This window comes from Equus caballus, chromosome 9 (assembly GCF_041296265.1).
Source record: "Equus caballus isolate H_3958 breed thoroughbred chromosome 9, TB-T2T, whole genome shotgun sequence".
Taxonomy (NCBI): Eukaryota; Metazoa; Chordata; class Mammalia; order Perissodactyla; family Equidae; genus Equus; species Equus caballus.
Genome location: NC_091692.1, coordinates 34,626,849 through 34,642,849, shown reverse-complemented (window position 1 = coordinate 34,642,849; position 16,001 = coordinate 34,626,849). Strand labels below are relative to the sequence as shown.

General features: G+C 35.1%; 1 long non-coding RNA gene across 1 annotated transcript in view; it reads left to right on the top strand.

Moving 5' to 3' along the window:
* Window positions 1-15,034, top strand: part of LOC138915634 (uncharacterized) — a 42,082-nt gene extending 27,048 nt beyond the window's left edge. Inside the window, exon 4 of the long non-coding RNA XR_011421729.1 lies at window positions 11,145-15,034. This is a non-coding gene — a long non-coding RNA (uncharacterized lncRNA). The remainder of the gene's footprint in view (window positions 1-11,144) is intronic.
* Window positions 15,035-16,001: the final 967 nt, after the last annotated feature.

Below are 16,001 nucleotides of genomic sequence, written 5' to 3'. Positions count from 1 at the left end.
AAACTAAAGGTCCATCAAATGATAATGAGTAAACAAAATGTGGTATATCCACACAATGAATTACATCAATAAAAAGGGATTAAGTACTGTTACATGCTACAGCCTAGATGAAACCTTAAAACAGTATGCTAAGTGAAAGGAACCAATCATTAAAAGCCACATACTGATTTCATTTATGGGAAATTTATAGAATAAGCAAATCCATAGTGACAGAATGCATACTAGTCTTTGGCAGGTGCTGGGGCAGTGGGGAATTGGGAGGTATTGCTAATAAGTACGAGTTTGTTTTTGGGGTGATGAAAATGTTCCAAATTAGGTGTGATGGCTGCATGATTGTGTGAATATACTAGAACTACTGAATTGTATGCTTTAAAAGAGTGAATTTTAAGTTATGTGAATTATATATCAACAAAGCTATTATAAAAAGAAGGAAAGAAAGGAAGCTATTACTAAGATATGTGAGAGGATTTTCAGGCAGTGTTAAAATGCCTGTTTTATATACTTTATTGTAAATTTAACACAAAGGGGGTCACCATAACCATGCATTTTTCCAAAATGTATGTTCAGATATACATATGCTTCTTTAGAGAAGCCCCACTACTGGGCTCAGCCACGATCTTTATTTTTATATTTTTATTTTTTTAGAATGATAGCAAAATATTGGGGAAGAGTTCTGAGTTTATTTGCAAATAATTAAATGTAATAATAAATCATGAAATCCAAGTAATGCTAAGAGAGAAAGGAAGACAGGAACGACTACATGAAAAATAGAAAGAGCTTTAGTCCTTGGACAGGAAATATTCATGAGTCAACAGATGTGGAAGATGTGGAGGGGGCAATATTTAAAGGTGGCAGCAGGTAAATAAAAGATCACCTTCTGATCTTGAAATACACGAGCAATGAAGAGAGAAAGATTAAAGAAAGTCTGGGATAAGACGAGTTTTTCCATAAAGCAATACATTGGAGGCAAACTGTGAGAAGAGGTAGGGGAACGTAAGAGAACTGCAGCTTATAGGCATAATTTCCAAAGAATACAGCAAGATATTTTTAATGAAAGAGAAGGGTGGAGGATATCCAGAGGGTTTTGTGTGGGTTCTGGAATGAAACAGCATTACAAATGCGAGAGTGTGAATGATAATGGATAACCACTGAGATTTTCATCTGAAGTATATAAGACTATGAAGTATGATGCAATCAATAATTCTGAAAACATCTTACAGGAAAGTGGGACTCAGAGAAAAGAAGGTGAGATTTGAAAAATGTTCAGTCAATTTAAGTTAAAGTAGGTCATTGATGATTAGAAAGAACTTTTGAAATTTACTCTTAAATAATTTATATATCTTAAATAAATAAATTTAAAGGTGAAACTGTCCATGAAATATTGGGGAAAAGGTCATACAGACTATACATCCCAAAAGGACTTTTATTTACTGAATCTCAAATTCAATCTTGCTCATTTGATAATTTGATAACCAAGGGGTTTGCTTTGCCGTGTGTCCACTTTTTTTGCTCCAGAGGCAGAGTGAACAGTAACATCCTCGGGACTGTGGAAGAGATTATTCTGGATGCTTGTTATCCTTGTTGTAATAATATTAGGCTACTAATTAAATTATTTCCCTTATTAGCATTACTTTATATTAACTATACTTATTTAATAATGTTTGATTTAACTTAAGTCTATAGCATAAGTTTACAGTGTTGCTACATAGAGCCAATTCAGGTAGTCATTCAAGGGTGTGTCTTCTATTGGTACTGTGCTACTGAGTAACTTTGTGACCATGGAAAATTCAATTACTCTTTTGTCTTCATTTTTGACAAATGGAAAAGAAAGAGTTTATCTTGGATAATCTCTGACCCTTTCCTGATATGATTATGTGTGTATATGTTGATGTGTGTGTGAGACTGCCTTTGTGTGTGTGTGTGTTTCTAAGTAAAGATAGAGAAAGCAGAGAATTGCGTTTTTTCCTATTGGCAAAATGCTGAGAAAAATTCATGTGTCATTTCCTGTATTTTTATTCATGTTAAGGGCAGTCAAAAGAATCAAAAGATACACAAGGAATAGTATTAAATACCTGACACAAGCACAGAATTATTTAGGCTTCTTTCTGTAATGACAATTGTAAATAATGCAACATTCCTGATAGTTTCATTGTTGACACTATCACAAAGAGTTTTCTGGGTCTATTATCTGGTTGAAACACTTGAATTGTTTTGAAATGTGCATTTATAATGCTTGACATTATTTATTTGATATGCATTGAAATAAATTTATTTTTTCTCTCTTGACAATTTAAATTTTAGTGTTTTTGGAGAAAGGATTAGGTAATTACTTAAAGAACTTATTTTCTTGACTTATAATAACACCTTTAGCAGAGCACAACAGTAGAGCTGAAGCAAAGCTCTGTAATTTCCTGTAGATCCTGAAGCATATTGTCTTATCATTGTCTAATGAATAAAATGTTGCTAGTTTATGAAAAATAAATATTTTCAGGAGTATAAGTGAGTATGCTTTATTTAAAAGTCCAGGTTATTTTTTTAACATTATAATCATGAATCAGAAAAACTGTGATTGAAAGAAACTGTTTTAGATAATACAACTTGATCTTCCATTTACTTTCCCTCCCAATAACTTTTTTTATATGTATATAACCCAACCTTTGGAGTTTGAATCTTGAACCATCACTTCTGAATCTCTGCAGTTGCCAAAGTTAACATGTTAGAGACAAATGAACAATAAGAATGAGAAAAAAGTATCAGAGGCTTTCAGTTCAAGAGGGGCATTAACTGGAGAGTGGGTGAAAGCTTCAATTTGCTAAAGATCATCTGGCATAATGAAACTTAGCAGCTGTACTTTCAGAGCATCTCCGACAAGGAAACTTTGGCAGAGAGTCTGCATTCCAACCACCACTTACCACTGTTTAGGTGATGGATGGAGCAGTGGTTTCTTTGTCCTGGCAAGAACAAGGCTTGCTAGCTATTCTCTGGCGACAGCAGTTAGAAGGAATTTTGTGAAAAATACAAGACAATTCTCACCGTTTTGATTTCCACATCTCTTCATTTTCTTTGTCACTCTCATACCACTACTTTTCTTTACTCCAAGAAATAAGCAAAAAGGGAAATGGAAATCACTAGAGAACTCTAGGGGCTTATGGAAATCTTAGGAACTCAAGTAACATGAGAAATATTCTTTAGAATACTTTCTATATTCTTGTTCTAAGATTGTATGTTAGGGAATGTATATGTATATATATGTATGATTCTTTGCACAATTTCTTGTTTCTCAGGCCCCACAGACCTCAAGAACAAAGATCATAGTCAAACTACTACTTTACTCCAGCCTCTTCCAAGTTTCCTGGAATTCTAAATCAAAAGGTCCTTCCTTCACTTTCCTGGGTGACATTATGTTTGACCTATATGAAAGGTTCATTCTTCAAATACCTTTCTTCCTCTTTTAGTGAAACAAATTTAAGGTTTTTCAAGATATATTATAGCTCTTGGACCATGGCATCTTCCGGACCGCAAAGAATCTCACATAAGCCACTGCTTTGGTCCATAGCACTAGAAAAACACTGGTTCCTTCTGTCCAGGAAGAAAGAAGCTTAAAGAGGATATATTCTTATGAGTGATAGATTTTTCAGTCAACTCCAGATGCCCCGAGCTCTCAGTGTGACACTGTTCTCTCACTGTAGGAGGAATACAAGACACTTCACATTCTGGCTCTAACCTTTCCAGCCTCAGCCACCTCCTGTCTGATCACATGCCCAATGTTTCCCTCACACTGCTCTGCTCCTTTCACCATTTCCTAATTGTATTTGGTTCTTTGTTGACACTGTTCCTGGTTTCTCTGTCTGGAATGTCTTTCTCAGTCTTGGTTTAGCAATCTTCTACACATCTTTTTCACGTGAGTTATTTCAGAAAGTCTTTTTATTATCTATAGGCAAATCTGTCTAGTCAGGACCTCTTTGCCACCAAATAAAGGAATTTCTACCTGTTAATATGATGCCTGAAGTCAGTTCCCTGGAAAATATATTCTGAACAGAGGTTTACATGCAGGAGGTTTAATTGGGAGCATTGTCAGGGTGCCTGTAAAGAAAATATAAAGGCTTAAATGGTCAGAGTATGAAGTTGAAACGTGATGCAATTGCAGTCCTAGAAGGAGCTCTGGAGCTGGGATGGTTTATAAGATTTGTCTCAAATAGAAGCAAAGAGATCAGTCTTTGTATTTGCACATCAGTCATTGGCTATGGCTTTCTCCGGAGAGGTTCACTATCAGAGTGGAGGCAGTGCCCTTTGACGAAGCGCAATTCCTAAGCAAGGATTCAACTGTAGGAGCCATCAGCATCTAATACTCCCAGAAGAGGTCCTGGAAGGCAACACACACTTAAGCCCATCCATCAGATCCACTTGCTTCATACAGAACCTTTTTCCTCTTGGAGAACAGCTTTCTCTTACAAGACAGGTATTAGTGGCATGTACCATGCTCCCACTACTGCACTTTCTCTTGATGAAGCTCGTCATCTGCCTCCACTCTAGCCGTTCTAGATTCAATTCATCTTCAGCCAGCATTTCTGCTAGTTGAGATGGATTAACTTGTTGAGTGACCCCGACCCTCATCCTCAAGGGATCTGACACTCTGGTCATTACATTTTCTCAGAGTATGGCTGCTTCAATTGTTCATTTGCTGTCAAATATGGATGAAAGGTACCAAAAGATGTCCTAATAGACCACTTGGGTGCCAGGTCTGTCATTCTACACCTTCATTATCTAATGATAGCTCTATGTTCCCCTGATGATCACTACTCCTGCCAGGGTAGTGACTCATGCCCTTGCTTGTTAATCTCTTGACATGAAGATCCTGAAGTGACTGAGTAGAATCCATAGCTTCAAGTTTAAAGGGGCTCTTATTATGCAGCCTAGGAGAAGCATTCTCCATCCAGGGGTAAATATACATTGCTCATGCATTGTTCAGAGTGTTATTAATAAAGAGAACTATTCAGTGAACTTCTCAGGAAACCACACAGTACAGAGATGAAAGAATTATTATAATGGAGACCACTCTAAAAGTGGTGATAATTCTCTATAACATATATTAGTAATTATGTAATTATTAAAACCCTTCTACTGCTGTTTTATTTTTCCTTTTTGATTGCAGCAACCAGAGGCAGATCTTGTTCATGAGAGTGCTGAAAATAAATGATCACACTCAAAACCCACAAGCCCTTCTCTCCTTGTTGCTATTCAAGCACGCCACACATTAGGTGAGAACTTTGAACTTAAAGCTCAGAGATTTGCCTATTATCCATATAGGTTTGGCTAAGTAGCCAGAAAAAAATACAAATAAAAGTGAAAGTTAACTCAAAATTTTAATTGGCCAAATGATTTTTTAGTGATATGATTGTAGTAATTTGGGTACCATTGGGCAAGAGCTAAATATAATATCGTTGAGAGTCAGGTATCTCACCATGGATAAGAAAACAGAAACACAGTTTGAGTGAAGTGAGGAAAAATTCTGTACTGTTAAATTGGAGTTAGAGTCATCAGTGTAAACACCCGCTTCAAAAAAATACTAACTCCTTTGTGTCAGACTTAGCAGGTCACAGCAGACTAATGCTCTTGGTACAATAGACAGAAAACCAGAATAAGATGAAAAATTCATTTTGTAATTACATCATAGCCCAAAAGAAAGAAAGATTGGGCAAACTAAAATTTGAGAGCAGATGTGGTAATTTGATAATATCTGTCAATTTTTCCCCTGTAGACATTTTCTTATTCTTGGTGAGGACAAGGCAGAAATATTCTAATGGGAAAAAAATCAGTGACGTGTTTTTAGCCACAAGAGATAAGTATTAACAAATTCAAAGCTGGCAGGGATTCCACAACGTGGCCAGCTTTCCCTGGAACACTTACTGAGAGCAACGGCTGCACAGGAGGCCAAGGAGCTATGGGAAACATTTCTAAACAACAGACTGAAAGGTCCTGAGGTGCAATCATGTGCTCAGACAAACTTTAATCTCCTTCTTATTTGTCAGATTTTAAGCTACATACTCTGGGAGCCTCAAGAACTGAGTTGGAGCACCTGAAGCCAGAGCTGGTTCTCTCACAGTCTTTCATGGTTGAGGAGCACCAGGCTTTTAATCAAAATCCAAAGAGACCAGACTCTAGGACAAGGGGAAAATAGGGTGTCTCTGTCTTATGTAAACTGGAACCAAAACCCGCCCCAAATCAATTCTTAAGTGGAGTGAGATGATCAACCCCTCACCCTATCTATTTACCATAGGAAAGGTAGGGAGATATATTATCTGAGATCTCAAAAGTTCTCCTATACTTTATCTTTGGCATGTAATCAAAGGTACTAGATATATTTAGAGGCAAGACAATTAGGCAAAAAAATAGAAAACAGGATAGCCACCTAGACACTGAATTTACGAACAAACAATGGCCACATCTCCTATGACAACAGAACTCTGATCCACACCTCTACAGCAAGCAGGCCAGGATCCTGAACCAAAAGGTCTGCAGCATCCAGCCTGAGAAGCTAAGTCACAACTTCTGTAATAATTATCACAAAAAGATCAGGACTTGTTCCATGACTACTAACTTCCCCAAAGAGAAAACAAGCAAGAATATGGTACACAAGCAGTAATAACATTAATCATAACTGGACAAAACATTGTAATTCAAAGTCAAAACCTTGCCAGAGAGGATTAAGAAAGGGGGTCCTAACTGTTTGCTAATTACAAAGGGACATATTCTAAATATAAGGACACAGACTTGTTGAATATAAAAAGGTATAAAAAACACATTATGAAAAAACTAAGCAGAAGAAATTTAGCATAGATAAAGTGACATTAGATAAAACATAATTTATATAGAATAGTACTAAAAATATTCCCAGAAATAAACAATTATAATTCATAATGATAAATAAATCAGTTCAACATAAGGACATATTATTCCTAAATTTGTATGCATCTGATAATATATCCTAAACATGCATAAAGCAAAAACTGTCAACAAAAGAAAAAACAGACAATTATATTTGGAAATTTTAAGATACTTCTCTCAATAACTGATATAACAAGCACAGAAAAATATCTGTGAGGTTTTAGAAGAATTGATTAACTTATGACCTAACAGATAATGTATTTGATTACTGGAAATGCAACTACTAAATGCAAATTTATTTCAAGTGCAATTAGAAGAACTGCCTGAGCCATAAAACAGATATCAAAAAACTTCAAATGGTTCAATTCACAGACAAAATATTCTTTGACTTCAGTGGCATTAAACTAAAATCAATGGAAATAAAACTAAAATATCTCCAAAGTTTGGAAATAAAACACAATTACTCTTAATAGGTTGTGGACCAAAAAAATGAAATCATAATAAAAAATCTTTTGAACTGAAATAAAAAAGGTCATATGAAAACATGGGATATAGTTAAAGTAAGGATTAGAGGAATTTCTTAGCTTTAATTGCATATGTTAAAAAGAAAGAAAAGATGAAAATTGATGATACAAACTTCATGTCAAGAAACAAGGAAAAGCAAACAAAATTGAAAGAAAATAGAAAAAAGGAAACTATAGAGATGAGAACATAAATTATTGGAATATAGAACAAACGTTTAATAGGGAAAATCAATGAAGTCACAGGTGTGTTTCTGGAAATTATTAATAACATTGATAAACACCCAACTAGACTGGTAAGAAAAGAAAAGCAAAAACAGAGTTTACCAATATCAGGAATAAAATACGTTCCTCATCCGTATCATCACTACAGATCCTATAGATAAGAAGAAGATAATAAAGGGTAATATGAACAATTTTATAGTAATAAATTTAATGATTTAGATGAAATGAAATAATTGAAAAAACTCATACCTGACAGAATAAGAAATAAAAATTTTGAACTTTCCTATAACAAATAAATAAATTGAATTTGTAATTTAAAAAAAACAAACTTTCTTCAATGGTAACTTCAGTCCCAGATATTTCACTAGAAAAATTCTTTTAAAAATTTAAGGAAGAAATAGCACTTAGTTTACACAAACTCTTCCAGAATCTAAAAAGAAGGAGCCTTCCAAATTGTTTTTATGGCATCAGAGTAATTTTGATTCCAAAAGCTCACAAAGATATTTAAAAAGAAAAGAAGCAAGAAAGAGGGATAGAGAGAGAAAGAAAAGAAAAATTCTCTCAGGAACTTAATATTTTAAAAATAATAAATCCAATACAGCCATAGGTAAAAAGCATATTATTGCATTAAGATTAATGATGTTTATTCAAGAAACACAAAGCTGGTTGAAAAGCTGCATACAAATCAATGAAATTCACCATATTAATACAGAATATTGGGGGAAAAGAATATATGATCATGTCAATAAATGCAGAAAAAGCTTTTGATAAAATCTAGCAGTCATTTTGATAAAATTAATAGCCATCAGAGGCTGTTAAATTTTAATTGTCTGGAAAAATGAAAGGAATTTTCTAAATATGATTAACAATACTTGCAACCAACCTACAGCAACCATACTTAAGGGTTGCAGTAGAACCTGTAAACTTTCTTTCCTACTCAGCAGGAGTGGGTAGGTATCAGTTGTGGAAAGTGGTTTATTACTTGTCTGATCTTCATGTGCATATGTCTTTTCCACTCTGGGAAGGTGAAAACATTTTGATCTGAATAGTTTTTAGATTCCAATACCTATGTACAGTATCTCAGAAAAGATTAAGAATGCATATAGTTTAGCTCCCTCAAAGTCTCTCTATTGTCTGGTTAGAAAAACAGACCATCCTCTTTGAGGAGAGTCGTCATTGGACACAGGCTCTATTCAAAGCTTCATTATCATGACCAGGTATAACTGAGCATTGTTGTGATGGATTTTTTTGTGGAGGTTATGTTGGAGGGGGGAATGTGAGCTGGTTATGAGGGGTAGTGCTAGCCAGTGTTTTAACACAGTTAATATGGTTGCTTCTCTAATCTAAATTTGATGCTATCACCCATTTCACTCTCCACTCCTACTGTAGCATTACCAAGCCTCATTATCAATTGTTTTCAATCAATATTCCTTGATAACATAAGAAATTCTTGAGAACAAGAACAATGTTTACTTCTACAGTAAATAGTTTAATGCTTGGCACATATTAGGGGCTCAATGAAATTTGCTTAATTAATTGCAAACCTGTCATTACTCTGAGACTGAAGAAACCTATTTTAAAGTAAAGAAATCTTTTCTATCAACCTACTCAAGAAGATAAAAAATGTTATCTAAACATATGATCGGTTGTCTCAAATCAGAGATTACTTAGAGAAAATGTTGCACTCTTTAAATATATAAGAAAATGCTATAATGCTATAAGTCTGCTTTTTTAGCTTCAGGTTTGTCTAATGCTCCAAGATGGTAGCCATCTCATTCCAAAGGGATGTTTGACATCACCATGTAGTACTCACAAATGTAAAGAAATAAAACTAGATTTAAACTTTTTGCCTGCAATAAAAAGAGAAAGTCTGAGACAAGAAGAGAAAGCTATGAGTCTTTTGTGATGCCAAATACACAAGAAGAAGGAATGAGGGACCCCATGATTGCCCCTGAGGCCTAGGGAAATGGGCTATAGCTGGTCCTCTTTGGAGAGCTTGCATAAGGTGGATTCCATGAACGGATTTGTAACTTATGCCTGGAAAAAGACCAACAAGCTTTTCTGATAGTGGAGCTAGGAGAGATGACTATGTTAGGATCTAGCATTCTGTTCTCATAAAAATTGTTGCAGCAAAGAATCTGCAAGAAGTTTCTGTAGATCAATGTGACCCACATAAACTACTTGCACAAGAAAGCAGGATGAGATTATCTCAGATCTCATCCAAGTAGCCCACCAAACATGTGAGAACCACAAAGTCACAAGGAATAAAGAAGTAATCCAATTATAAATGTTTGCTAAGCCCATTTTATTTTCCCCCTTCACACAGAGACATATGGCATTTCCTTGAATATTTTGCAAATATGTAAGTCTTTTTGACTAAGTTCTAGTCATAAAATATACATGCTACATTAAGACCTGGCCTATAAAATATTTCGCAAATGATTCTCTTACCTCATTCATAGCCTTGAATGTCAGATATAGGCAGAGTCCTCCTAGAGGTGCCTGGGTTCCTGAATGAATGTGTGGTGCAGAATCCTTTAACATCCAAATTTATCTTCACACTATCAAGCAAACCAAGTTTGTGTGTGTGTGTGTGTGCGTGTGTGTGTGTGCACATGAAGCCATTGAAATTCGGGGTTGTTTGTTACAGAAGATAAGAAGGGCAGCCAGCTAGAGGAGAGGGCATTCATCTCTATCTGGGGGACTGCAAATGAGAGAAAACTAGTGATGGTTGTGGCAGAGATGGTGAATGCTGAAAAATCTATGAAGAGTGCTAAGTGAGGAAGACAGCCCTTTTTGAATGTCTGCTAGTCCCCGAGAGTCCGATACCCATTCATCAAGAATACAGCATGAGAAAGAGATATGATTGGTTTCTTTATCAATCACACTTCTCTTATGCTTTTAGGGTCTTGCCTTCAACAGTATGTGGGGCAGAGCTGTGACATTGAATGAAATTTAAAATTGTTATTACCTTTGGCTAGATATATTTACTATTGCCTGGAGAAACTTTTATTACCTGTAAGAAATAAGAAGTAACGGAACTTGCCCTAAATTTCATCTAGGGGCAAGGGAAGAACTAGTTCCAGAGAAGATATTTAAATGAATAGTTAGAGACAAAATAAAGTTGCATTATGATTTCATTGCATGGGTTGTAGTTATTCTTCAGTACAGTTATTAGCAGTGGGTTTTCTTTGCTCTGCAAAGATAACAAGTATATCAGTATATCCAGAGAATTAATTTATTCACAAAGTTTGAAAGAAAATTGCTCGTTGCACATGTGAGAAAAAAACATATTTTTTCCATTTTATTTAAAACCTCTAAAATGAATGTTAATTTATTACAATTGAGTATATTTTTCCTCGAAATGGACTGGATTTAATTTAACTATGTTATCTATGGGTTTGCAGTAGCCCAGTCATACTAGAAAACAATGAGAACATCATTGTCATTAAAATATAAGATAGTATTTTTGCTTTGAAGTGATGGTAATGATAAATATCACCTTATTTCAAGCCTTTTCATTGGAGCTTTAGAAGATTTTAGTAAAGCTGGAAGCATTTCAAAAAAGTAAAAATGTTACGAAATGGAATTTTAATTCTTCAAAGCCTTTCATCTTCTCATCGCAGCTATCAAGTCCTCACCAACACACTTCAAGGGTAAGGATATTTATTGTTGTTTTTGTACCTTCAAAACTATTCTAAAACATTTTGGTAGGATTAAAACTTCACTACAATTATTGGCATATTCAAAAGAAAAGAAAATAGAAAAATTAGTTTTTAGAGAGCAAATAGTTTTTAAAAATGTAGATTACAATAGACCAATTTCCTGAGAATGTATAGCTTAACATTTTTAAGATTTCTCTCTTTGTTCTCTGTTGGTCATCTCTTAATATTTATATCTTATATTTCCTGGGCTCTTCCTATGTATCAGGAATAGGCTTAGGAATTTTATGTACATAGTAATTTAGGCAGTAATGTTTCAACAGTCAGAGAGATCAAGTAACTTGCTAACAAGCTAATTATTATGGAGCTAGGATTTGGATAGGACTGTGACTTCAAGACTCCTAACTCCTGCTCAATATTAGACTTGTTTTGATCGTGAAATTTAAGAATTCTATGCTATTAATTAATTCACTTTATATGTTTAAAAAACCTTTTAAAAGTTAATGTTTGATCCATAGTATTTTAACTTAGATAATTGATGTGCAAAAAATTCAACTGATACTACAGCTCAGTTGTAGAGATAAAATGTAGGTTCTTTGAGAGGCAGTAAGTCTTGAGTATCAATAAGAAGAAGAAGAACAAGGAAGAGAAGGAAACCACCCCCTTCCCAATCTCCAGTGTGGGGACATCAATGCATACCATGGGTACCAAGCGAGTGATCCAGAGAGGTTCTCAGACCTGCATCCAGTTTGTCTAGGATCCTCTCTTTGCATGACTGAACTGAGCTACCAAGTCTGTGTCATCAATCCCCAGGTTGTAGGTGAGGAGTAGGGGAGCTGAGTCAGCAGGTGGGTACCTCAGAGATAATACTTTTACAGAGTTCTTATTGGAGACTAGAGTTACAGGAGATTCCCTCAGCCCTTAATGTGACCCTCACATGTCTAACCCATTACCCTCTTCTCAGTCCTTGCACATGTCACCATTTTTCATGACTGTATTATCAGATTCCAAAGGGAAAATATTATGCATTCTATGCAATAATCATGTAACGGTTTCTCCCATGTGGTACAGTAAGTAATTTCGGACGCTAATATTATTTTCACTTTTTAAGAATTGTTATATAAGCCCAGGGAATATGTCTTGGATATTTCTCACTCTTTTGCTGTTGTTATTTATAGAAACAGTTTCTCAACCATATCCCATTACCTAACAACCTAACAGAAGCCAAAGAAAAGAGGTAGAACTGCTAAGCAATATTGCTGACTCTAATTTTTAGTGAAATTTTTAACTGGAACTGTTTTTTCCACTTCTAGCATCTGAATCAGTATTCTGGGCTCTTAAGATTTGTATTATGTATCAGGACTACTGGGCTTAAATTTGCATAATTTAAATTATAGCCAACACATATTAGGCAAGAATCATAGAAATTGACATTGTTAGTTTCGCAGCCTATTCTGCAAAGCCAAAGACAGTCCTGCAGGGGAGATAGGAGCTGGAAAGGAAAGAGGTGATTCTTTTGGAGAATGCGGCCATAGCACTGTATTGTTCATGGATAAAGAAACTTAATCTGGTAGTAAGAATTGATAGAACGTTATTGACTACAGACACAGCTTGTTTGATGGTATTGAGGTGGGAAGTTGAAACTCATAAGTATGTGTTTCCTAACATATTATTTGAATGAATAAAAGTGGTTAAATTGGAGAATAAAAGGAAGATTGAGAAGCAGAAGCAAGAAATATTTAATAGATGACTTTTAACACAAGGCAGCTGACTTTTTTTTAACTAAAAAGAAAAAATTCACCAAACAATGGGAAAAATAGATGCCAACTAGAGTACAGTGCTGATAAATATTATTTTAATGGAAATTAAAATAATTCTTTCTTTCCTCCCTTCCTTCATTCAGTTCAACTCAACTCTTTACAATTTTAGATTGAGATACTAAACCCCGGTGTGATAATCTTGCACACATAATTCTAGGTACTTGGGAAAAGATGTTTAAAAGATAGATTTTGTCCTTGGCCTCTATGTAGTGAAGAATTAATTTAGCAAAAGAGAGATCTAGCCTTTGTCCTGGCTGCTGGGGATGACCTCTAACCCTTGGGAATTCCTGAGTGATAGTAGTGTCTTTGTTATCCATGGGATCACTCGGACCACACCTGATAGTTGGTGCTAAGAGATGACTCAGGATGTGACTGGCCCGAAAGAACAACCATATGATTAGAGGATTAGCACTTTGGGACAAGTGAAATCAGCCCAACCTCAAAGAGTGTGGGGCTGGGGGTAGGAGGACTTGGGACTAAGTTCAACCATATGGACAATTAGGGAATCAATCACGCCTACATAATGAAGCCTCAATAAATACTCTCGACACTAGAGAAACTCAATTGGGCTCCCTGAGTAGGTAATAGTCTAGTAGTTGGTAATAATCTAATAATTAGTAATATGTTGCTATGCATTGATAATGAGGGGGCATTGCATCTTGAGGACTTGGAAGCTTCACAGTTGGAACTCTCCCAGCCCCAGATTCTGCTCAATGCATCCCTTCTTTTGGCTGATTCTGATTTGTATCCTTTTGCTATAACCAATTTGTAATTTTAAGTATAGCACTTTCTTGAGTTCTAGGTCATTGTAGAGAATTATCTAGTCTGAGGGACTCTGTTGGGAACCCCCAATTTGTAACCAGCTGGTCTGAATTGAGGGTGGCCCTGGGGACCTCTAAATTTACAGTTGGTGTCAGAAGTCTTGAGCAGACCTGGCAGTCTAGAGGACTATACTTAATCTTGAGTTTAGCTAACTCTGAGTAGCCTCATAGAGCTTGTATTGTAAGGGACAACTAGTGAGACAATGACTTTATGATAGTGAGTTAAGCGGTGAATACAGATCTTGTTTCCTTTGCTGGATTTTCTTCTCTTTTGACTAGACACTTACTTATTACCCTTCTCTATTTCAGGAAGCCTCAGGTCACAAATAAACCTACCTTTGCCACACATTTTATCCTGCTGGTAAAACTAATAATTGGAATGAGATGTGATTTAACTTTCTCCAATACTGCCTTTAATTTGGAATAATTTGCCTTTGTGCTCCATCAGAGCTTCCAGTATAATGTTTATTATTATGATGTCTGTTTGGGCTATAAATATTTGTTAGCTTATTGTAAAGTTAATGAATTAAATGAACTAATGAATAGTGAATTGCAACTTTGCAAGGTTTAATGGAACTTTATTTTTGAGCTAATTCCTAAAGAAGACTCCAATATGATAAATTCATTTAATTTCACTTCTGGTAATGGATAGTTTAAAATATGCTTATTTTTCAAAATAAATGTTAACTAGTTGCTGATGTCCTTTTTTGGCCTCTCTCTGTTAAAACGAAATTAGTTGTTTACTGGCTTAACACAATGTTTTAAAAGTAATAAAATATTCTAGATAAGGCAAAATTGTGAAACTGCCTGAGGTCAATACCATCTGGAAGGGGTATTTGTTTGTAGCATCCCATCCAAGGTTGGAGGCTACTGAAGTAAGACTTCTGCCATTTATTCACTGTCATAGTGGGAAAACTCCATAACTATTAAAGAATGAAACCAATCAGATGTATGAGTCCTACACTGAGCTCAGCTTTACAGCTTAGTTTGCTAATATGGTCTTTTCAGGATGATATTGTGTGATCTGAGTAAATATCAATAGCAGCCCTGTTTGGATAATACATCTTATTTCACCACGAAAAATTTTCTCTTTGAGGTAAGTAGAGGAACCACACTAAACTACTCTTGGAATAAATAAGGCTTGCCCTCAATTTCAATTCAAAATAGTTTCACTTATTTTATATCTTATACAAAAATAGCTTTCTATTGCATCTCGGTTTTGCCATCAGAAGGTACTTGCTTTATAATAGACAAACTCACTTTTCAGGGATTGAACAGTTAACTGAAATTGGCACTTAGTGAATTCATGAGAATGAGGCATACTTTCTCCTAGTTTGGCCCCTTTTCTTCTTTTATGAGTACGATGATAGCTGGAAAAGGGACAATCTGACAGGCTAACAATTAACTTTTTAAAATAAATTATGAGAACGTTGTGAAAAGCAAAATTCCCTTGCATTTGACATTGTTTCCTTACAGACCCTGTTGTGCATTAAACAAACTTTATGGCTGATTCTCTCTACAAATTTTTGCATTGCAATGGCTCAGAAAATTTGACTTGCTAATCTAAGATATACTAAATTGATCTAGATTTTAATATATTTATCAAGCGTAATATTTTTTATAGTTAGTGATTCCCAAATTTCCTTTTCTTTTAACTGAAAAATAGTTATTTTATTTTTTCCCATGGACTGAAATATGTGGTGGGCTGGTAAAATGGTTTGCCTAAAAAAGTAAAGCCTTGATTTGTACCATTTAGCATTCATGTTCCATGGTATAAATATTCCCAACATTCAGATTTCAGACTATCTGTGTAAGATCGTTGGAGTTGAGAAGTTGAGAGGAACGAAAGGAATAAGATTTCTCAAGGCTCTTCGAGTTGGTTCCAGCACATCATTCACTGTAATTTAGTTACCATAGGACAGGGATGGCAGGATTTCTAAATTGCACTGGAAAAGATACAGAGATAAATGTAGGCATTTTGGGGAAATAACCTTTATTAAGTCAATATATTGTATCTGGATTACAAAATAGGGTAAAAGCTAACTCAGGTGTTTTGCCATTAAATAA